We start from the raw sequence: 24,231 nt of genomic DNA, 5'->3' as shown, positions 1-24,231 counted from the left end.
CAGTCTCTTAAATGTCCCCAATGACCTTGCTTCCATAACTCTGCTGGCAACGCATTCCATGCTCTCACAACTCTCTGTGTAAAGAACCCGCCTCTGACATCTCCTCTATACTTTCCTCCAACCAGCTTAAACTATGACCCCTCGTGTTAGCCATTTCTGCCCTGGGAAATAGTCTCTGGCTTTCGACTCTATCTATGCCTCTCATTACCTTGCATACCTCAATTACCTCCTTTTCTCCAATGAAAAAAGTCCAAGCTCAGTCAACCTTTCTTCATAAGATAAGCCCTCCAGCCCAGGCAGCATCCTGGTAAACCTCCTCTGAACCCACTCCAAAGCATCCACATCTTTCCTATAATAGGGCGACCAGAACTGGTCGCAGTATTCCAAGTGCGGTCTAACCAAAGTTTTATAGGGCTGCAACAAGGTCTCATGACTCTTAAACTCAATACCTCTGTTAATGAAAGCCAAAACACCATATGCTTTCTTATCAACCCTGTCCAATTGGGTGGCCATTTTAAGGGATCTATGTACCTGCACACCAAGATCTTTCTGTTCCTCCACACTGCCAAAATCCTATCCTTAATCCTGTACTCAGCTTTCAAATTCGACCTTCCAAAATGCATCACCTCGCATTTATCCAGACGTTGCATCTTTTCCGGTTGCGCAAAAGGACTGTAAAAAGGAACGGTCCTTGCGGAAGGCAGAGAGGGATGGCGACAGGAAGATGCTCTTGGTGGTGGGGGTCTAGTTAGAGTTGGTGGATGTCTTTAAGGATGATGAGTTGGATGCGGAGAAAGGGGGTGGTAGATGAGGACAAGGGGGACCCTGTCTTTATTGCCTTGGGGAGTGTTTAGAGCAGTGGAATGGAGAATGGAGATGCTCCGGTGGAGGGCTGACTGGATAACAGAGGGAGGAAACGCATCTTGTTCAAAATAGCTCGCAAGTGGAATGCCTTCTCGTCCGAACAGAAGCATCGGGGGCGGAGGAATTCAGAGAATGGGATGGAGTTCTTGCAGGATACTGGGTGGGAGGTGGTGCATACAACACATCATCCTTAAAGACTTCCGCCAACTCCAACTGGACCCCACCACCGAGAATATCTTGCCCTCCTCAAGGGAGGTAGAACTTATACAATTAAAAGTAGGGTCTTGGGTAGTCTGTAGAACAGAGAGGCTTTCGGTTTCAATTATCTAATTCTTTGATGTCTGCATCACATGTAAACAGTGTGGTTAAGGAGGCTTTTAGTATAGTTAACTTTATTGTTCAGACCTTGTGTGTTGGAACTGGGTTGTTATGTTGAGGTTGACAAGGATGTTGGTGAGGCCTTATCTGGAGTACTGCATCCAGTTCTAATCACCCTGTTATTGGAAGGATATTATTAAGCTGCAGAGAGTTCAGAAGAGATTTAGATTTTTTAGATGCGATTCCCTACAGTGTGGAAAAAGGCCTTTCGGCCCAACAAGCCCACACTGACCCTCCGAAGAGTAACCCACCCAGACCCATTTCCCTCTGACTAATGCACCTAACACTATGGACAATTTAGCATGGCCAATTCACCTGACCTGCACATCTTTGGACTGTGGGAGGAATCCGGAGCACCCAGAGGAAACCCACGCAGACACAGGGAGAACGTGCAAACTTCACACAGACAGTCGCCTGAGGCTGGAATCGAACCCGGGTCCCTGGTGCTGTGAAGCAGCAGTGCTAACTACAGAGCCACCTGCCACCCCTTTTATCTTTTCTTTTAAAAAGAATTTTATATACTTCTTCAGATACTCATTCAACCCTTTCTTTTTCCAAAAGCTACGTGAACCTACATCTTTTCAGGAATTCCAAATTATAAACAACTTGTTGCGTAAAGAAATTCTCAAGTCTCCCATCTATATCTCATCAATTCAATATTATATTTACCTATGAAGTCCTTGACACTAATTCCTCTACACTGATATCTCATCAGCCCAAAGAGTCTATACTACAACGATAAATATGAACCAACCAACCTTTCTGAAATCTTGAAGTGAGGATGAGTAAAATTTACATTAGAAATGCAATTCATTTGTTACTTCGAGAAATAACTTTTCAAACTAAGAGTGTTAAAACCCATTTCCAACCATATTCAAAGACTATGGACACCTATTAATAACTGTGATATCTTCTGTACATTCCATTTACAGTTCAATGGCTCGGGTATACTTTCCGATAAAAGGAGACAAACAGTCAAATGTTAACTGGCTGTTCTAGTTATTCTGCCATTTCTTAGTCCCCGATGTACTTTCACATGTTTGGATAAGTGATCGCTGCGGGCTAATTTCTTCTCACAGATGTGGTATGGCTTCACTCCAGAATGGGATCGTTTGTGTCTGGATAACTCATCTGAATGAGAAAATCGCCATCCACAATCTGGCCAAGTGCATGAGTAAGGTTTCTCCCCTGTGTGGCACCTGTAGTGGGCCTTTAAATGGTTGCTTTTTGTATACATCTTGTTACATCCCGGGAATGAGCACTTATGCACTCTGATTACATCAGCAGAGGATTTATCAGGATGTTGCTCGGAATGAAGGGACTGAGTTATAAGAAAAGGCTGGATAAGTTCGGAAATCTTCCATAGGAGCAGAGGAGATTGAGGGGTGACCATATAGATCTTTATAAAATCCTGAGGGGTATGGATAAGGTCAATTGCAAGTGAACTTTCCCTAGGGTGAGGAATTTCAAGAGTCGGGGACATATTTTTAAAGGTGTATCATGAAAATATAGATGTATTGTACCTTTAAGAGATTTAAAAGTGGGTAGAGGTACCTGACAGCACCAAGTGTTCTCAGTAAGATAACAATGTAACACATGGTCTAAAGCTAAATTAGCTGGTTGCCTGGAAACGACAAAACAGATTTGAATTTGGCCAATCAGTTTAAATTATACACCAAAAAATACCAAATTCTAATCAGGTTTGAATGGGGTAAATTGACAATTTTAAAAGCAAATGACACATTTGTGGGCGGCACGGTGGCACAGTGGTTAGCACTGCTAGCACTGCTGCCTCACAGCGCCAGAGACCCGGGTTCAATTCCCGCCTCAGGCGACTGACTGTGTGGAGTTTGCACGTTCTCCCTGTGTCTGCGTGGGTTTCCTCCGGGTGCTCCGGTTTCCTCCCACAGTCCAAAGATGTGCAGGTCAGGTGAATTGGCCATGCTAAATTGCCCGTAGTGTTAGGTAAGGGGTAAATGTATGGGTGGGTTGCGCTTCGGCGGGGCGGTGTGGACTTGTTGGGCCAAAGGGCCTGTTTCCACACTGTATGTAATCTAATCTAATCTAAAAAAAAAATCCGATGCTTTGAGAGCATAAGACCGGGGGAAATTGAACAGTAGAGAGGAGAACTGTCAAGCTACCAGCATGCAAAAAGGCTGCCTAAAAAATAGCTATCTTAAAAAGTACAGTTATCGATCAGTAGCCCGTGAAGCCAAATCCCTAAGAAGAAAAGACAACGCAGGAAGATCCAAATAGAAGAACCGAAAGCTGCCTGATTTTGACATACAAAATTGTTTTTGTAAATCTTAATTGGGTGTTTTATCGAACTAGTATTGTGGATGGGAAGGTAAATGATAGGTTAGAGGACGGTGTTGTAAATAGTTATTAATTAATTATTCTCTGTTATACTGTAAGAAATAAAGTTGCTAATTTTTACTTCAAATAATTCTTGGCCTCTTGAATTTTCACAGATTACTGCACAGGATAAATCTTTTCTGTTTGCTGGTTTTAAATTAGGGAGAGTTTACCCCATGTCCTAACATTTTGGGTGCCCGGGTCCGTGAACTGGTTTAGACAGATTTGAATAGATCTGGGGGTACAAAAAAATCCCAGCAGATTTAAACACTTGCAAGTTAGTGTCCGAGACCTTTAAATAAAACAATTTGTTTAATTTCAGTGACGAGTGCTTGATTACATTAAAAGTGACAGATGATTTTTATTAATGACTTGGAAGAGGGAGTCGAAGGGTGGGTCAGTAAATTTTCAGACGATACGAAGATTGGTGGAGTTGTGGATAGTGAGGAGGGCTGTTGTCGGCTGCAAAGGGACTTAGATATGATGCAGAGCTGGGCTGAGGAGTGGCAGATGGAGTTCAACCCTGTCAAGTGTGAGGTTGTCTATTTTGGAAGGACAAATAAGAATGCGGAATACAGGGTTAACGATAGGGTTCTTAGTGAGGTAGAGGAACAGAGGGATCTTGGGGTCTATGTTCATAGATCTTTGAAAGTTGCCACTCAGGTGGATAGAGCTTGTAAGAAGGCCTACGGTGTATCAGAGTTCATTAGCAGAGGGATTGAATTCAAGAGTCGTGAGGTGATGTTGCAGCTGTACAGGACCTTGATTAGGCCACATTTGGAGTAGGGTGTGCAGTTCTGGTCACCTCATTTTAGGAATGATGTGGAAGCTTTGGAGAGGGTGCAGAGGAGATTTATCAGGATGTTGCCTAGAATGGAGAATAGGTCGTATGAGGATAGGTTGAGAGTGCTAGGCCTTTTCTCATTGGAACGGCGAAGGATGAGGGGTGACTTGATAGAGGTTTATAAGATGATCAGGGGAATAGATAGAGTAGACAGTCAGAGACTTTTTCCCCGGGTACAAATTTAAGGTGAAGAGTGGAAGGTATAGGGGGAATGTCAGGAGTAGGTTCTTTACCCAGAGAGTGGTGGGGGAATGGAATGCGCTGCCTGTGGGAGTGGCAGAGTCAGAATCATTGGTGACCTTTAAGCGGCAATTGGATAGGTACTTGGATAGGTGCTTAAGCTAGGACAAATGTTCGGCACAACATCGTGGGCCGAAGGGCCTGTTCTGTGCTGTATTGTTCTATGTTCTATGTTCTATCTGGCTCTTAAAATGGCTAAAGAGTTTTGGGATTTGAATTTGATTCTCAAATTTGCCAAGAAAAGTTTTGAAAGAAAGAAAAAGGCCATACTTTTATAATTAGCAAAGAAATTAGATTTGGGTTTAACAAAGAACACAAGGAAAGCTGAAATTGGAAGACAATTACTCAAATACTTAAGTCTATCAGAGAAACAGACAAGTGCAGCAGAGGCAGAAAAGCTTAAATTACAATTGAGAAAAATGGAGTTACAAGATAACTAAGACAGAGAGGAAGAGAGAAGTTTCTTAGCTGAGCAAAGAGGGGAGGGGTTAGGGGGCGGAGGGGGGGGAATTTGACCTTGAGAAGTTGCGACTTAGTCAGCAAAGTCAAGTTAACAGGATGGAGATTTTAAAAGAAGGTAGCGACAACTACAAATATGTCAAAACTCTGGCACATTTTAAGAGAAAGATGTTGAAGCCTTCTTTATTTCATTGAAAATTACTTCGGCAGATGGAGTGGTCCGAGGATTTATGGGTAATGCTAGTTCAGACTAAATTGATCGGCAGAGCTACTGAGGTATTTGCCGCACTGTCAGATGAGGTGTCAAGAGATTACATAGAGGTGAAACAGGCTATTTTAAGTGCTTATGAATTGGTACCAGAAGCATACAGACAGCGATTCAGAAACACAAAGGAGGAACCAGGTCAGATTTATGTTGAGTTCGAAAGAACTAAACAATCATTTTGATCGTGCTTTGAAAATAGATAAGACCTTTGAGGATTGACGAGAGATTATTCTGCTGGAGGAGTTTAAAAGCTCACTTCCAGAGATGGTAAGAATTCATGTGGAGGAACAGAAGGTTCAAGAATTGAGAAGGGCAGCAGGATTAGCAGATGAGTACATGTTGGTGCCTAATACAAGCTTCCAGCCAGAATTTCGTCCTCTTAAGGATAGAAGTTGGGAGAAGGGGAGATTCTACACTACTAAACCAAGAGTAGAGAACACTGGTAAGAATTTACCACAGGATAAAAAAGAAGTCCAAGAGGGTGGAAAGGTGGTGAAAGGCCTCAGGTGTTTCCACTGTGGTAAAGTAGGGCACATAAAGTCACAGTGCTGGTTGTTAAAGAAAGGAGCTGTGGGAAAAGGTGTGGTAAAAGAAGCTAAGCCAGTGGCATTAGTGAAGATAGTAAAGAAGACCCTAAGAAGAACCGAGGAGCTGTAGGAGGATGCACAGCCTAGTCAGGGGCTGGGTATGGAGTTAGTACCTGATCTCGACAAAGAATTCGTCACTGTGGGTAAAGTTTACTCAGAAAGAACAGGGGAAGAAGGACAAGAAGTTATAATTTTAAGAGATACAGGATCTAGCCAATCACTAATAGGGACGAGCAAACATGTACGCTCTCTGGTCTGTTACCCGAGAGTGTGGTAATTTGTGGGATAGATCCTAGCGAGTTTTGAAAAGATTTGTAGCTCAGGTTGAGGTTCTGGATGTAGGTTTGCTCGTTGAGCTGGAAGGTTCATTTCCAGAAGTTTTGTCAGCCTACGAGGTAATATCTTCAGTGGACCTCCAGGCAGAGCACTACTGATAATTCTTGCTTTCTATTTATATGTTTTGGTTTCTTTAGGTTGGTGATGTCATTTCCTGTTCTTTTTCTCAGGGGGTAATAGATGGGGTCTCACTTGATGTGTTTGTTGATAGAGTTCTGGTTAGAATACCACGCTTCTAGGAATTCTCGTGAGTGTCTGTGTTTGGTTTGCCATGGGATGGATGTGTTGTCCCAGTAAAAGTGGTGTCCTTCCTTATTTGTACGTAAGAATACTGAGAGAGTGTCATGTCGTTTTGTAGCTAGTTGATGTTCATGAATCCTGGTGGCTAGTTTTCTGCCTGTTTGTCCAATGTAGTGTTTGTTATATTTCTTGCATGGTATTTTGTGAATGACATTAGTTTTGCTTGTTGTCTGTATAGGGTCTTTCAAGTTCATTACCTGCTGTTTTACTGTGTAGGTGGTTTTGTGGGCTACCATGATGCCAAGGGGTCTGAGTAGTCTGGCAGTCATTTCCAAGATGTCTTTGATGTAGGGGAGAGTGGTGTGGGAGAGATGGACAGACATTTAGCATTCCCCTATGTAAAATGAGGTTGGAGTGCAAACTCAAGACTGGGGAAGTTACAGTGGGGGTGAGTGACAGAGTGTCAGTTTCAGGAATTTAGTTTGTTCTTGCGAATGATTTGGCAGGATCCAAGGTGGTAGTGACACCCCATCTCGTGGAGAAGTCCAAGAAACTGAGGAGTTAAAACAGAAATATCCTGATATTTTCCCAGACTGTGTAGTATCCAGATCCCACAATCATAAGTCACAGCACAAAGTGAAAAGTAAAGAGAAAGATGAAGGAGTTGAGGTTCAGTTAGCAGATATGCTGTTTGACATAATGGTGTAAAAAAGACCTGAACAGGCAGAGGTCAGTCAGAAGTGTTTACTTCTGATAAGTTAAGAGACTTGCAACAGCAAGACAAGACGATAAAACATATATATGTGGATGTGTATTCTGAAAAGGAGGCAGAGAATATTCTGGTAGAATCCCAAGGCAGAAATGGAGACCACTGCAGAGGAGAAATGGGCCTTAGTGCACCAGATGTGTTATGAGTAGCACATGAACTACCTGCAGGAGGACACCCAGGGGTACGAAAGACTCACGCTAAGGTACAAAAACATTTTTATTGGCCTGGAATGCACAAGGATGTGGTTAACTTTTGCCATGTGTGTCATACATGCCAAAATGGTAGGCAAGCCATGGCGGTAATAAAACCAGCACCTTGGTTGCTGATTCCTGCATTTGAAGTACTTTTCACATGGGTTATAATTGATCGTGTAGGTCTCCTTCCGAGAACTAAAAATGGGAACCAATATTTGTTAACCATAATGGATGTGTGTAACAGATTTCTGGAGGCTGTTTCATTACGGAGTATAAAGGCAAGAAGAGGAGTTAGTAGCTTTCTTCACACGGTATGGGTTACAGAGAGAGATTCAACCAGACCAAGGGTCAAATTTTACTGCTAAGCTGTTTGAGGTTATAGATAGTTTTGGTATACAGCGCTCTAAATCCAGTGCATATCATCCTGAATCCCAGGGAGCTTTAGATAGGTGGGATCACACCTTGAAGACCATGTTGAGAATATACTGTCAGGGTTACCCGAATGATTGGGATCAAGGTATCCCATTTATACTGTTTGCCATTAGAGATGACCCAAACGAATCTACTCAGTTCACTCCCTTTGAGTTATACTCGGTCACGAAGTGCGAGGCCCCTTGAAATTAATTAAAGAAAAATTGACTGGACCAAAGTCAGAGATCTCACACTTATATTATGTATTGGAGGTGAGGGAGAGACTAAATTGAGTAGGTTAGTTAGCTAAACAGCACCTAAAGAGGGCACAGTGTAGAATGAAGCAGGCGGCAGATAAAAGCTCTGAGATTCTGACGTTTTCCCAAGGAGATGATGTCTTAGTACAGTTACCAGTGATAGGAGATCCCTTCAAAACCAGGTTTAGTGGTCCCTATCAAATTGAGAAAAAGTTGAGTAAGGTGAACTATCTAGTAAAGATGCCAGACAGAAAAAAAAGGTAATGAGTATGTCATGTGAACATATTGAAACTGTATTATACTAGAGAGAAAGCACTGGAGGAACAGGTTATTTACTGCCCCACAAAGTAAGGAATCAAATCCAGATGATGTGGATTTTGATACGCCTCAAAACAGATTAAAAAATGAAGAAGTCCTTGAGGAGTGGGAGGGGTTAGTAGGCTGTCTGTCTGTCTTGGAATGCAGTTGAAAGATTTATTACTGCAGTATAAGGACATATGTAAGAATCAGATGGGGAGGACTAATGCTGTAGTACATGCTGTACATAATACTGCTCCAATAAAACAACATCGCTCTTGGCTTAATCCTTTCAAATCCAGACAGGTCCAGATGGGGTTGGAGGACATGCTCAATGAGGACATCATCGAACCAAGCCAGAGCGAGCGGAGTTCACTGATCGTCTTAGCTCCCAAACCGGATGGGACTCAACGATTCTGCATGGATTATCGGAAGGTCAACGCCGTTACAAAATTGGACTCATTACCAATTGCTAGATTGAAGGACTGCATTGAGAAAGTCAGACAAGCCAGTTACATCACCAAGTTGGACTTAATGCATGGGTACTGGCAGCTATCTTTATCAGAGATGTCGAATGACATTTCTGCGTTTGTAACCCCAAATGGGCTATATCAGTGATGCCCTTTGGAATGAAGAACACACCTGCCACATTCCAAAGATTCATGAACAGAGTTGTGGCTGGGTTAACAAACTGTGCGGTCTATTTGGACAATGTAGCGATCTTCAGTAAGTCCTGGAAAGATCACGTGGTACTGTTGGCAGAGCTCTTTGAACAACTACAAGAAGCAAAACTGGTGATAAACTTAAATAAAATGAACTCGCAAAAGCGGAGGTGATGTACTTGGGACACAACATCGGTCATGGAGGGATGACCCCCAAAGACAAAGGCCATCGAGGAGTTTCCACAGCCAACCACGAAGAAAGAGGTGCTTTGATTTTTAGGACTCAGTGGATTCTATCAGATGTTTGTTCCAAACTTCAGCAGTGTAGTGGCAGCACTAACTGATCTGCTGAAGAAGAACACAAAGTTTCGGTGGACAGAACAATGCCAGGAGGCATTCAACCATTTGAAAGCCATATTAACCATCAAACCAGTTTCAGCTACATCAAACTTTTCAAAACCTTTTAGAGTCACTATTGATGCTCGTGACATATGAGTTTCTACAGGAAGATGAAGATGGGATTGAACTGCCAGTTGGTTACTTTTCGAAGAGGATCAACATCCACCGGGGAAATACTCAACAACCAAAAAGGAACTACTGAGTTTGGTACTGGCCTTATAACATTTTAATGTGTTTGTCACTAAAAACGTGTTGGAGATGGTTGTATGCACAGATCACAATCTGTTTGCATTTTTAGATGCTTTAATGACAAGAATATGAGACTATTTCATTGGAGTCTTATGGTACAGACTTTAAATTTTAAAATCATACATGTTGCGGTCGGAAGAATGTAATCACAGACACGTTATCGCAGATTTAACTGAGAGAGTTTAGATGAGATTTGTCTTTTATTTAATGTATACACATCGACACACATATATGGGAAGTGGTTAAGGTGAACTTATATTAAAGTTATCTGTATTTTAGGGAAATGTGCTTAAAAGTAGAGAGAAACAAAACCTAAGCCATCTTTTCATTATTTTCTTAAGGTGGGGGGGAGGTGTTATGAAGATGTGGGTGTACTGTACTTTTAAGAGAGTTAAAAGTTGGTAGAGCTACCTGACAGCACCAAGTGTTCTCAATAAGATAACAATGTAACACTTGGTCTAAAGCTAAATTAGCTGGTTTCCTGGAAGTGATAAAAGAAATTCGAATTACGCCAATCAATTTAAATTATACCCTGAAAAATACCAAACTCCAATCAAGTTTGAATTGAGTATATTGACAATCTTAAAAGCCAATAACACAATCTGATGCTTTGGGAGTTTAAGACTACGGAAAATTGAACAGTTAAGAGAACTGCTAAGCTACCAGCATGTAAAAAGACTACCTGAAAAATACCTCTCTTAAAAGTATCGTTATCGATCAGTGAGCTGTGAAGCAGAATCCCCAAGAAGAAAAGACACAGAAAGATCCAAATAAAAGAACCAAAAGCTACCTTGTTTTGAGATAAGAAGTTTGGTTTTTGTAAATCTTAATTGGGAGTTTTATCAGACTAGTATCGTGGAAGGGAAAGGTAAACGATCAGAGGATGGAGTTGTAAATAGTTTAGTTAATTAATCTCTGTTATACTTGAAGAAATAAAGTTGCTAATTTTTACTTCAAATAATTCTTGGCCTCTTGAATTTGCACAGATTACTGCACGGGATAAATCTTTTCTGTGTTGGCGTTTTTAAAATTAAGGAGAGTTTACCCCGTGTTGTAACAGGTAAGACAAGGAAAATTTTAAAAAAGACATGAAGGGCAAGTTTCTTTTCTTCACACGGATTGTCTGGAATTTCATTCCACACGTGAAACAAAGCACTGAATGCGGATACAGTTACAACTTTTAAAAGACATCTGGATAAGTACATGAATAGGAAAAGTTTAGAGAGAAATGAGCCAAATGCATGCAGGTGGAAGTACTTGAGGTGTAGAACATGGTTGGAACAAGCAATCGTTTTCTGTGCTGTCTGACTCGATGACTCTGTGTGATTGAAATTTACAGAATACTGAGAGGCCTGGATACAGTCACTGTGGGGAAGATGTTTTAACTAGTACGCGATACTAGAACTTAATGGCACAGCCTCAGAGTGAAGGATGGCCCTTTTGAACTGAGATGAGGAGGAATATCTTCAGCCAGAGGATGGCGATTCTGTGGAACTTGTTGCCGTAGAGGGTTGTGGACGCCAAGTCTGTGAATGTATTTACGACAGAGATGGAGAGATTCTTGAGTAGTGAGGAGCTGAGTGGTTATGGGAGAAGGCAGGAGAACAGGGTTGAGAAGCATATAAGTCACAATCATAGAATCATAGAGATCTAAAGCATGGAAACAGACCCTTCGGTCCAAGCTGTCCATGCCCACCAGATATCCCAACCCAATCTAGTCCCACCTGCCAGCACCCGGCCCGTATCCCTCCAAACCCTTCCTATTCATATACCCATCCAAATGCCTCTTAAATGTTGCAATTGTACCAGCCTCCACCACACCTTCTGGCAGCTCATTCCATACACGTACCACTCTCTGCGTGAAAAAGTTGCCACTTAGGTCTCTTTCATATATATCTCCTCTCACCCTAAACCTATGCCCTCTAGTTCTGGACTCCACGGCCCCAGGGAAAAGACTTTGTCTATTTATCCTATCCATGCCCCTCATAATCTTGTAAATCTCTATAAGGTCACCCCACAGTCTCCGACGCTCCAGGGAAAACAGCCCCAGCCTGTTCAGCCTCTCCCTATAGTTCAAATCCTCCAAACCTGGCAACATCCTTGTACATCTTTTCTGAATCCTTTCGAGTTTCACAACATCTTTCCGATAGGAAGGAGACCAGAATTGCATGCATTATTCCAACAGTGGCCTAACCAATGTCCTGTACAGCTGCAATAATGACCTCCCAACTCCTGTACTCAATACATTGACCAATAAAGGAATGCATACCAAACATCTTCACTGTTCTATCAACCTGCGACTCCAATTTCAAGGAGCTATGAACCTGACTCCAAGGTCTCTTTGTTCAGCAACACTCCCTAGGACCTTACCATTAAGTGTAGAAGTCCTGCTAAGATTTGCTTTCCCAAAATGCAGCACCACACATTTATCTGAATTAAACCCCATCTGCCACTTCTCAGCCCATTGGCCCATCTGGTCCAGATCCTGTTGTAATCTGAGGTAACCCTCTTCGCTGTCCACTACACCTCCAATTTTGGTGTCATCTGCAAACTTATTAACTGTACCTCTTATGCTCACATCCAAATCATTTGTGTAAATGCCCTTCTTGAACAGTGGCACCACGTTTGCCAACCTCCAGTCTTCCGGCACCTCGCATGTGACTATCGATGATACAAATATCTCAGCAAGAGGCGCAGCAATCACTTCTCTAGCTGTTGTGGTTCTGTTCGCCGAGCTGGAAGAAGTTTTTGTTGCAAACGTTTCGTCCCCTGGCTAGGCGACATCATCAGTGCTTGGGAGCCTCCTGCGAAGCGCTTCTTTGATGTTTCCTCCGGTGTTTATAGTGGTCTGTTCCTGCTGCTTCCGGTTGTCAGTTTCAGCTGTCCGCTGTAGTGGTTGGTATATTGGGTCCAGGTCGATGTGTTTGTTGATGGAGTTTGTGGATGAATGCCATGCCCCAGGAATTCCCTGGCTGTTCTCTGTCTGGCTTGCCCTATGATAGTAGTGTTGTCCCAGTCGAATTCATGTTGCTTGTTGTCTGCGTGTGTGGCTACTAAGGATAGCTGGTCGTGTCGTTTCGTGGCTAGTTGATGTTCATGTATGCGGATTGTTAGCTGTCTTCCTGTTTATCCTATATAGTGTTTAGTGCAGTCCTTGCATGGTATTTTGTACACTACATTCGTCTTGCTCATGTTGGGTATCGGGTCCGTCGTTCTGGTGAGTTGTTGTCTGAGCGTGGCTGTTGGTTTGTGTGCCGTTATGAGTCCTAGGGGTCGCAGTAGTCTGGCAGTCAGTTCCGAGATGCTCCTGATGTATGGTAGTGTGGCTAGTCCTTTTGGTTGTGGTATGTCCTCGTTCCGTGGTCTTTCTCTTAGGCATCTGTTGATGAAGTTGCGCGGGTATCCGTTTTTGGCGAATATCTTGTATAGGTGTTCCTCTTCTTCTTTTTGCAGTCCTGGTGTACTGCAGTGTGTTGTGGCCCTTTTAAATAGTGTCCTGATGCAGCTTCGTTTGTGTGTGTTGGGGTGGTTACTTTCATAGTTTAGGACTTGGTCTGTGTGTGTGGCTTTCCTGTATACTCTTGTAGTGAATTCTCCGTCTGGTGTTCTCTGTACCATCACGTCTAGGAATGGGAGTTGGCTATCCTTTTCTTCTTCTCTCGTGAATCGGATTCCTGTGAGTGTGGCGTTGATGATCCGGTGTGTTTTTTCTATTTCCGTGTTTTTAATGGTTACAAACGTGTCATTGACATATCTGACCCAGAGTTTGGGTTGAATTTGTGGTAGGACTGTTTGTTCTAACTCCATCAACAAACACATCGACCTGGACCCAATATACCAACCACTACAGCGGACAGCTGAAACTGACAACCGGAAGCGGCAGGCACAGACCACTATAAACACCGGAGGAAACATCAAAGAAGCGCTTCGCAGGAGGCTCCCAAGCACTGATGATGTCGCCTAGCCAGGGGACGAAACGTTTGCAACAAAAACTTCCAGCTCGGCGAACAGAACCACAACAACGAGCACCCGAGCTACAAATCTTCGCACAAACTTTGAACTTCTCTAGCTTCCCACAGAGTTCTCGGGTACACCTGATCAGTCCTGGGGATTTATCCACCTTTCACTGTTAAGACATCCAGCACTTCCTCCTCTGTAATCTGGACATTTTGCAAGGTGTCACCATCTTTTTCCCTACAGTCTATGTCTTCCATATCCTTTTCCACAGTAAATACTGATGCAAAATATTCATTTAGTATCTCCCCCATTTTCTGTGGCTCCACACAAAGGCCACCTTGCTGATCTTTGAGGGGCCCTATTCTCTCCCTAGTTACCCGTTTGTCCTTAATATATTTGTAAAAACCCTTTGGATTCTCCTTAATTCTATTTGCCAAAGCTATCTCATGTCACCGTTTTGCCCTCCTGATTTCCCTCTTAAGTATACTCCTACTTCCTTTATACTCTTCTAAGGGTTCACTCGATCTGTCCTGTCTATACCTGACATATGCTTCCTTCTTTTTCTTAACCAAACCCTCAATTTCTTTAGTCATCCAGCATTCCCTATACCTACCAGCCTTCCCTTTCACCCTGACAGGAATATACTTTCTCTGGATTCTTGTTATCTCATTTCTGAAGGCTTCCCATTTTCCAGCTGTCCCTTTACCTGCGAACATCTGCCTCCAATCAGCTTTTGAAAGTTCTTGCCTAATACCATCAAAATTGGCCTTTCTCCAATTAGAACTTCAACTTTTAGATCTGGTCTATCCTTTTCCATCACTATTTTAAAATGAATAGAATTATGGCTGCTGGCCCCAAAGTGCTCCCCCACTAACACCTCAGTCACCTGCCCTGCCTTATTTCCCAAGCATAGCTCACGTTTTTGCACCTTCTCTAGTAGGTACATCCACATACTGACTCAGAAAATTGTCTTGTACGCACTTAAGAAAATCCTCTCCATCTAAACCTTTAACACTATGGCAGTCCCAGTTGGTGTTTGGAAAGTTAAAATCCCCTACCATAACTACTCTATTATTCTTACAGATAACGGAGATCTCCTTACAAGTTTGTATCTCAATTTCCCTCTGACTATTAGGGGGTCTATAATACAATCCCAATAAGGTGATCATCCCTTTCTTGTTTCTCAGTTCCACCCAAATAACTTCCCTGGATGTATTTCCAGGAATATCCTCCCTCAGCACAGCTGTAATGCTATCCCTTATCAAAAATGTCACACCCCCTTCTCTCTTGCCTCCCTTTCTATCCTTCCTGTAGCATTTGTATCCTGGAACATTAAGCTGCCAGTCCTGCCCATCCCTGAGCCATGTTTCTGTAATCGCTATGATATCCCAGTCCCATGTTCCTAACCATGCCCTCAGTTCATCTGCCTTCCCTGTAATGCCCCAATAGAGAAGCAGACTAGATGGGCCAAATAGCCTAATTCTGCTCCGATGTTTTATGATCTTATGGTTATTATCAGTCACTTACATCTGCATATACAGTGAGCAAATTAAATCAGTACCAATGCTATGGTTTGAATACTTTAGATGAGTCAGTTTTTGTCCAACGTGTTCAGGATGGTTTCCTGACACAGTATGTAGACATGCCAACAAGGGGTGAGGCCACATTAGATTTGTTACTGGTAATGAACCCAGCCAGGTGTCAGATTTGGAAGTAGGTGAGCACTTTGGTGATCATGACCATAAATCGGTTATGTTTACTTTAGTGATGGAAAGGGATAGGTATATACTGCAGGGCAAGAGTTACAGCTGGAGAAAAGGCAATTATGATGTGATTAGGCAAGATTTAGGATGCATAGGATGAGAAAGGAAACTGCAGGTGATAGGCAGAATTGAAATATGGAGATTACTCAAGAAACACTTTCTGCGTGTCCTTGATAAGTATGTATCTGTCAGACAGGGAGGAAGTGGTCGAGACAGGAGGATAGCAATTCTTGTCCCCGTGTTTTTTACCTCAAGCAGGGCAGTTGAGACAACCCTGTTAATTACAGACCAGTGAGCCTTACTTCGGTTGTGGGTAAAGTGTTGGAAAAGGTTATAAGAGGTAGGATTTATAATCATCTACAAAGGAATAAGTTGGTTATGGATAGTCATAGTTTTGTGAAGGGTTGGTCGTACCTCACAAACCTTATAGAGTTCCTTCAGAAGGTGACCAAACAGGTGGATGAGGGTAAAGTGGTTGATGTGGTGTATTTGGATTTCAGTAAAGCATTTGATAAGGTTCCCCATGCTAGGATATTGCACAAAATATGGAGGCATGGGACTGAGGGTGATTTAGCAGTTTGAATCAGAAATTGGCTAGTTGAAAGAAGACAGAGGGTAATGGTTGATAGGAAATGTTCATCCTGGAATGCAGTTACTAGTGGTGTACCTCAAAGATCTGTTTTGGGGCTACAACTGTTTGTCATTTTCATAAATGACCTAGACGAGGATGTAGAAGGATGGGTTCGTAAATTTGTAGATGACACTAAGGTTGGTGGAGTTGTAGATAGTGCCAAATGATGTTGCAGGTTCCAGAGGGACATAGATAAGCTGCAGAGCCGGCCGAGGTGTGGCAGATGGAGTTTAATGTGGAAATGTGTGAAGTGATTCGCCGTGGTAGGAGCAACAGGAATAAAGAATACTCTTGGTAAGATTCTTGGTCGTGTAGATGAGCAGAGAGATCTGTGTCCATGTTCACAGATCCCTCAAAGTTGCCACCCAGGTTGATAGGGTTGTTAAGAAGATATATGGTACATTAGTGTTTACTAGTCGAGGGACTGAGTTTCAGAGCCATGAGGTCATGTTGCAACTGTACAAAACTCTGGTGCGGCCGTGACTGGAGTACAGCATACAATTCTGCTCACCACATTATAGGAAAGACGTGGAAGCTTTGGAAAGGGTTCAGAGGAGATTTACTCGGATGCTGCCTGGTGTGGAGGGAAGGTCTTATGAGGAAAAGCTGAAAGACTTGAGGCTGTATTTGTTAAAGAAGGTGAAGAGGTAACTTAATTGAGACATAAGATAATCAGAGGGTGGACAGTGAGAGCGTTTTTCCTCGGTGGGGATGGCTGGCACAAGAGGGCATAGCTTTAAACTGAGGGGCGATAGATATAGGACAGATGTCAGAGGTACTTTCTTTACTCAGACAGTAGTTGGGGCATGGAACACACTGCCTGTAACAGTAGTAAATTCGCCAACGTTAAGGGTATTTAAATGGTCACTGCATAGATATATGGATGAAAATGGAACAGTGTGGGTTAGATGGGCTTCAGATTGGTTCCACAGGTTGATGCAACATCAAGGGGCGAAAGACCTGTACTGCACTGTAATGTTCCATGTTCTGTCATCAAGATGGCATTCTTGGAATGTCAATGAGATGGTTTGGGACCAATACATTAAGGATCCAAATAGGGTACAGGCCATACTCAACTGTATACTGTGTAACGGCCAAGGGATGGTTAATTCAATTGGTTTGCGATGCAGAGTGTCACTAACAGCACGTGTTCAATTCCTGTACCAGCTGAGGTCACCACATTCTTAACCTTGCCCTTTACCTGAGACATGATAACCCTCAGGTTGAAGCACAGTCAGTCATCTCTCTCTAATGAGAGAGCAGTCCTATGATCTGGGACTACAGCAACTTTAATTTCAAATTTCAATTGTGTAATGAGAAGGGAATAACTGGTAATCTAGCTGGGTGATTCCCCTTGGGGAAGAGTGAAGCACTCTGAATGATGGAGAGTGACAGAGTTGATTCTGAGACTAGGGGTCAAAATTTAAATAAAGAAAATTATGACGGTATGAGATACAAGCAGGCTACATGGACTTTTGCCCGAAACGTTGATTTTCCTGCACCTCGGATGATGCCTGACCTGCTGTACTTTTCCAGCACCACTCTAATCTACAATAACTTGGGGAACATAGCTTCAAGGGATGACAAACATTTACAGACCAAATGGGGGAACTGTGCAAAAATAAAATGGAAAAGGAGGCCCTGCCATGGCTAACAAGGAATATTAGGGATAGTACTGGATCCAAGGAAGGGGGGTACAAATTGGTTAAAAAGAGCAGCAGACCTGAAGACAGGGAGCAATCCAGATTTCAGCAAAACAGGACTAAGGGACTAGAGTCATAGAGATGTACAGCATGGAAACAGACCCTTCAGTCCAACCCGTCCAGGTATCCCAAATCAATCTAGTCCCACCTGCCAGCACCCAGCCCATACTGACGGAGCGCTGCACTGTAAAAGGGTTAGAACTGAGGGAGCACCACACTCTGAGGGATCTCCACGCTGTGAGGTGGTCAGTACTGAGGGAGCGCCACGCTAAGTGTGTGACTAATTCAGAGAGAAAAATAAAGTTGAAGAGCAACCCTAAGGGGAATATGCAAAGTAATTGTTAGAGCTCCAAAAGGTATATGAAGCTAAAGACAATTAATAGAGTCAGAGATGTACAGCATGGAAACAGACCCTTCGGTCCAACCCGTCCATGTCCGACCAGATATCCCAACTCAATCTAGTCCCACCTGCCAGCACCCGGCCCATATCCCTCCAAACCCTTCCTATTCATATACCCATCCAAATGCCACTTCAATGTTGCAATTGTACCAGCCTCCACCACTTCCTCCGGCAGTTCATTCCATATACGTACCAACCTCTGTGTGAAAAAGATGCCCCTTAGGTCTCTTTTATATCTTTCCCCTCTCACCCTAAACCTATACCCTCTGGTTCTGGACTCCCCGACCCCAGAGAAAAGACTTTGTCTATATATCCTATCCATGCCCCTCATGATTTTGTAAACCTCTATAAGGTCACCTCTCAGCCTCCGACGCTCCAGGGAAAACAGCCCCAGCCTGTTCAGCCAACCCATAGCTCAATTCCTCCAACCCTGGCAACATCCTTGTAAATCCTTTCTGAACCCTTTCAGGTTTCACAACATCTTTCCAATAGGAAGGAGACCAGAATTGCACGCAATATTCCACCAGTGGCCTAACCAATGTCCTGTACAGCCGCAACATGACCTCCCAACTCCTGTACTCAATACTCTGACCAATAAAAGAATACATACCAAACGCCTTCTTCACTATCCGATTTACCTGTGACTCCACTTTCAAGGAACTATGAACCTGCACTCCAAGGTCTCTTTGTTCAGCAACACTCCCGAGGACCTCACCATTAAGTGTATAAGTCCTGCTAAAATTTGCTTTCCCAAAATGCAGCACCTCGCATTTATCTGAATTGAACTCCATCTGCCACATCTCAGCCCATTGGCCCATCTGGTCCAGATCCTGTTGCAATCTGAGGTACCCTCTTCGCTGTCCACTACACCTCCAATTTTGGTGTCATCTGCAAACTTACCAACTGTACCTCTTATGCTCACATCCAAATCATTTGTGTAAATGACAAAAAGTAGAGAATCCAGCATCGATCCTTGCAGCACTCCACTGGTCACAGGTCTCCAGTCTAAAAAACAACCCTCCACCACCACCCACTGTCTTCTATCTTTGAATCAGTTCTGTATGCAAATGGCTAATTCTCCCTGTATTCCAAGAGATCTAACCTTGCTAACAAGTCTCCCATGGGGAACCTTATTAAACGCCTTACTGAAATCTATATAGATCACATCTACCACTCTGCCCTCATCAATCCTCTTTGTTACTTCTTCAAAACCAAATCCCTTACAATCAAACAGGGGAAGTTAGATATGGTACACCAATTAACTATATATTTTGATTCTTATCATCTCAAAGGATGACAGAAATAATATCCCTGAAATGTTGGGGAACATGAGTGGGAGGAACCAAAGGAAATCAGTATTTGCAGGGAAATGGTGTTGGGGAAATTGATGGGATTAAAAGCCAACAAATCCCAGCACCTGTTACTTCTTACCTCCAGAGTTCTGAAAGTCATCCTCGATATTGTGAATGTATTCTGAAACTAGAATCTAAATAGAGTAAATTGAGTGTCATCTTTCAAGACTCTAAACTCTGGAACAATTTCTATGGATTGGAAGGTAGCTAATGTGACCCCACTACTTAAAAAAGGGAGGTAAGAGAAAGTAGGGAATGATAGACCAGTTAGCCTAACACTGGAAAACAGTGACAGGATTGGATAGAGTCAATCAGCATGGATTTATGAAAACGGAATTAGAAACGAGACCAAGTTGCTGAAAGAAAGCATGCAGGCGCAGCAGGAGGTGAAGACAGCCAATGATATGTTGGCCTTCATAGGTGGAGGATTTGGGTACACGAGCAAGCATGTCTTGCTGAAATTGTACAGGGTCTTGGTGAGACCACACCTGGAGTATTGTGTGCAGGTTCAGAATATCTATCTGACGAAAGATGTTCTGGTTATGTAGCTGCACAACAAACATTTACTAAACAGATTCCAGAGATTGCAGGACTGACATATAAGAACAGAACATAGAATGAAAGCCACTGGAGTTTAGAAGAATGGTGTAGGATGTCACAGAAACTAATAAAATTCTAAACGCACGAACACGGTAAATGCAGGAAGGGTGTTGGCGAGGGCGGTGTGTGTGTGTGTGTGTGTTGGTGAGGGCGGTGTGTGTGTGTGTTGGTGAAGGCGGTGTGTATTGGTGAGGGCAGTGTGTGTGTGTGTTGGTGCGTGTATTGGTGAGGGCAGTGTGTGTGCTTGGGCGTGTGTTGGCGAGGGCGGTGTGGGCGTGTGTTGGCGAGGGCGGTGTGGGCGTGTGTTGGCGAGGGCGGTGTGGGCGTGTGTTGGCGAGGGCGGTGTGGGCGTGCGCGAGAGGGCTGCGCGCGTGTGTGTGTGTGTGCGAGAGGGCTGCGCGCGAGTGTGCGCGAGAGGGCTGCGCGCGAGTGTGCGCGAGAGGGCTGCGCGCGAGTGTGCGCGAGAGGGCTGCGCGCGAGTGTGCGCGAGAGGGCTGTGCGCGAGTGTGCGCGAGAGGGCTGCGCGCGAGTGTGCGCGAGAGGGCTGCGCGCGTGTGTGCGCGAGAGGGCTGCGCGCGTGTGTGCGCGAGAGGGCTGCGCGCGTGTGTGCGCGTGAGAGAGAGAGGGCTGCGCGCGTGTGTGCGCGTGAGAGAGAGAGGGCTGCGCGCGTGTGTGCGCGTGAGAGAGAGAGGGCTGCGCGCGTGTGTGCATGTGTGCGTTGGCGAGGGCGGTGTGTGCGGGCGTGCGTTGGCGAGGGCGGTGTGTGCGGGCGTGCGTTGGCGAGGGCGGTGCGGGCGTGCGTTGGCGAGGGCGGTGCGGGCGTGCGTTGGCGAGGGCGGTGCGGGCGTGCGTTGGCGAGGGCGGTGCGGGCGTGCGTTGGCGAGGGCGGTGCGGGCGTGCGCGAGAGGGCTGCGCGCGTGTGCGGGCGTGCGTTGGCGAGGGCGGTGTGTGCGGGCGTGCGTTGGCGAGGGCGGTGTGTGCGGGCGTGCGTTGGCGAGGGCGGTGCGGGCGTGCGTTGGCGAGGGCGGTGCGGGCGTGCGTTGGCGAGGGCGGTGCGGGCGTGCGTTGGCGAGGGCGGTGCGGGCGTGCGTTGGCGAGGGCGGTGCGGGCGTGCGTTGGCGAGGGCGGTGCGGGCGTGCGTTGGCGAGGGCGGTGCGGGCGTGCGTTGGCGAGGGCGGTGCGGGCGTGCGCGAGAGGGCTGCGCGCGTGTGCGGGCGTGCGTTGGCGAGGGCGGTGTGTGCGGGCGTGCGTTGGCGAGGGCGGTGTGTGCGGGCGTGCGTTGGCGAGGGCGGTGTGTGCGGGCGTGCGTTGGCGAGGGCGGTGTGTGCGGGCGTGCGTTGGCGAGGGCGGTGCGGGCGTGCGTTGGCGAGGGCGGTGCGGGCGTGCGCGAGAGGGCTGCGCGCGTGTGTGTGTGTGTGCGAGAGGGCTGCGCGCGTGTGTGTGTGTGTGCGAGAGGGCTGCGCGCGTGTGTGTGTGTGAGAGAGAGGGCTGCGCGCGTGTGTGTGTGTGAGAGAAGAGGGCTGCGCGCGTGTGTGTGTGTGAGAGAAGAGGGCTGCGCGCGTGTGTGTGTGTGAGAGAAAGGGCTGCGCGCGTGTGTGTGTGTGTGAGAGAGGGCTGCGTGTGTGTGTGTGTGTGAGAGAGGGCTGCGTGTGTGTGTGTGTGTGAGAGAGGGCTGCGTGTGTGTGTGTGTGTGTGAGAGAGGGCTGCGTGTGTGTGTGTGTGTGTGTGAGAGAGGGCTGCGTGTGTGTGTGTGTGTGTGAGAGAGGGCTGCGTGTGTGTGTGTGTGTGTGAGAGAGGGCTGCGTGTGTGTGTGTGTGTGAGAGAGGGCTGCGTGTGTGTGTGTGTGTGAGAGAGGGCTGCGTGTGTGTGTGTGTGTGAGAGAGGGCTGCGTGTGTGTGTGTGTGTGTGAGAGAGGGCTGCGTGTGTGTGTGTGTGTGTGAGAGAGGGCTGCGTGTGTGTGTGTGTGTGTGTGAGAGAGGGCTGCGTGTGTGTGTGTGTGTGAGAGAGGGCTGCGTGTGTGTGTGTGTGTGTGTGAGAGAGGGCTGCGTGTGTGTGTGTGTGTGAGAGAGGGCTGCGTGTGTGTGTGTGAGAGAGGGCTGCGTGTGTGTGTGTGTGTGAGAGGGCTGCGTGTGTGTGTGAGAGAGGGCTGCGTGTGTGTGTGAGAGAGGGCTGCGTGTGTGTGTGTGAGAGAGGGCTGCGTGTGTGTGTGAGAGAGGGCTGCGTGTGTGTGTGAGAGAGGGCTGCGTGTGTGTGTGAGAGAGGGCTGCGTGTGTGTGTGAGAGAGGGCTGCGTGTGTGTGTGAGAGAGGGCTGCGTGTGTGTGTGAGAGAGGGCTGCGTGTGTGTGTGAGAGAGGGCTGCGTGTGTGTGTGAGAGAGGGCTGCGTGTGTGTGTGAGAGAGGGCTGCGTGTGTGTGTGAGAGAGGGCTGCGTGTGTGTGTGAGAGAGGGCTGCGTGTGTGTGTGAGAGAGGGCTGCGTGTGTGTGTGAGAGAGGGCTGCGTGTGTGTGTGAGAGAGGGCTGCGTGTGTGTGTGAGAGAGGGCTGCGTGTGTGTGTGAGAGAGGGCTGCGTGTGTGTGTGAGAGAGGGCTGCGTGTGTGTGTGAGAGAGGGCTGCGTGTGTGTGTGAGAGAGGGCTGCGTGTGTGTGTGAGAGAGGGCTGCGTGTGTGTGTGAGAGAGGGCTGCGTGTGTGTGTGAGAGAGGGCTGCGTGTGTGTGTGAGAGAGGGCTGCGTGTGTGTGTGTGAGAGAGGGCTGCGTGTGTGTGTGAGAGAGGGCTGCGTGTGTGTGTGAGAGAGGGCTGCGTGTGTGTGTGAGAGAGGGCTGCGTGTGTGTGTGAGAGAGGGCTGCGTGTGTGTGTGAGAGAGGGCTGCGTGTGTGTGTGAGAGAGGGCTGCGTGTGTGTGTGAGAGAGGGCTGCGTGTGTGTGTGAGAGAGGGCTGCGTGTGTGTGTGAGAGAGGGCTGCGTGTGTGTGTGAGAGAGGGCTGCGTGTGTGTGTGAGAGAGGGCTGCGTGTGTGTGTGAGAGAGGGCTGCGTGTGTGTGTGAGAGAGGGCTGCGTGTGTGTGTGAGAGAGGGCTGCGTGTGTGTGTGAGAGAGGGCTGCGTGTGTGTGTGAGAGAGGGCTGCGTGTGTGTGTGAGAGAGGGCTGCGTGTGTGTGTGAGAGAGGGCTGCGTGTGTGTGTGAGAGAGGGCTGCGTGTGTGTGTGAGAGAGGGCTGCGTGTGTGTGTGAGAGAGGGCTGCGTGTGTGTGTGAGAGAGGGCTGCGTGTGTGTGTGAGAGAGGGCTGCGTGTGTGTGTGAGAGAGGGCTGCGTGTGTGTGTGAGAGAGGGCTGCGTGTGTGTGTGAGAGAGGGCTGCGTGTGTGTGTGAGAGAGGGCTGCGTGTGTGTGTGAGAGAGGGCTGCGTGTGTGTGCGAGAGAGGGCTGCGTGTGTGTGCGTGCGAGGGCTGCGTGTGTGTGCGTGCGAGGGCTGCGTGTGTGTGTGCGAGGGCTGCGTGTGTGTGTGCGAGGGCTGCGTGTGTGTGCGCGCGCGAGGGCTGCGTGTGTGTGCGCGCGCGAGGGCTGCGCGTGTGTGCGCGCGCGAGGGCTGCGCGTGTGTGCGCGCGCGAGGGCCGCGCGTGTGTGTGCGCGCGAGGGCTGCGCGTGTGTGTGTGCGCGCGAGGGCTGCGTGTGTGCGCGCGCGAGGGCTGCGTGTGTGTGCGCGCGAGGGCTGCGTGTGTGTGCGCGCGAGGTCTGCGTGTGCGAGGGCTGCGTGTGTGCGTGCGAGGGCTGCGTGTGTGTGCGTGCGAGGGCTGCGTGTGTGTGCGTGCGCGAGGGCTGCGTGTGTGCGTGCGCGAGGGCTGCGTGTGTGCGCGCGCGAGGGCTGCGTGTGTGCGCGCGCGAGGGCTGCGTGTGTGCGCGCGCGAGGGCTGCGTGTGTGGGGGCGTCAGGGCTGCGTGTGGGGGCGTCAGGGCTGCGTGTGGGGGCGTCAGGGCTGCGTGTGGGGGCGTCAGGGCTGCGTGTGGGGGCGTCAGGGCTGCGTGTGGGG

The 24,231-nt window shown here is 46.8% G+C and overlaps 1 protein-coding gene across 3 annotated transcripts in view; it reads right to left on the bottom strand.

Moving 5' to 3' along the window:
• The window catches only part of LOC122543952 (uncharacterized), a 36,791-nt gene that overhangs the window by 8,022 nt on the left and 4,538 nt on the right, over window positions 1-24,231 (bottom strand). The window contains exon 3 of one of the 3 annotated variants that reach the window (XM_087983799.1): window positions 1,257-1,358. The exons of the other annotated variants lie outside the window; for them this stretch is intronic. The gene's annotated coding sequence lies outside the window, so the exon portion shown is untranslated. The remainder of the gene's footprint in view (window positions 1-1,256; window positions 1,359-24,231) is intronic. 3 annotated transcript variants of the gene reach the window in all.

The sequence above is a fragment of the Chiloscyllium plagiosum genome, unplaced genomic scaffold (assembly GCF_037043375.1).
Source record: "Chiloscyllium plagiosum isolate Xiang-an unplaced genomic scaffold, Cpla_swu_hap1 HiC_scaffold_46, whole genome shotgun sequence".
In the NCBI taxonomy this organism is placed as follows: Eukaryota; Metazoa; Chordata; class Chondrichthyes; order Orectolobiformes; family Hemiscylliidae; genus Chiloscyllium; species Chiloscyllium plagiosum.
The sequence above is the reverse complement of the archived record's forward strand: the minus strand, read 5'-3'. Positions and strand labels throughout refer to the sequence as shown.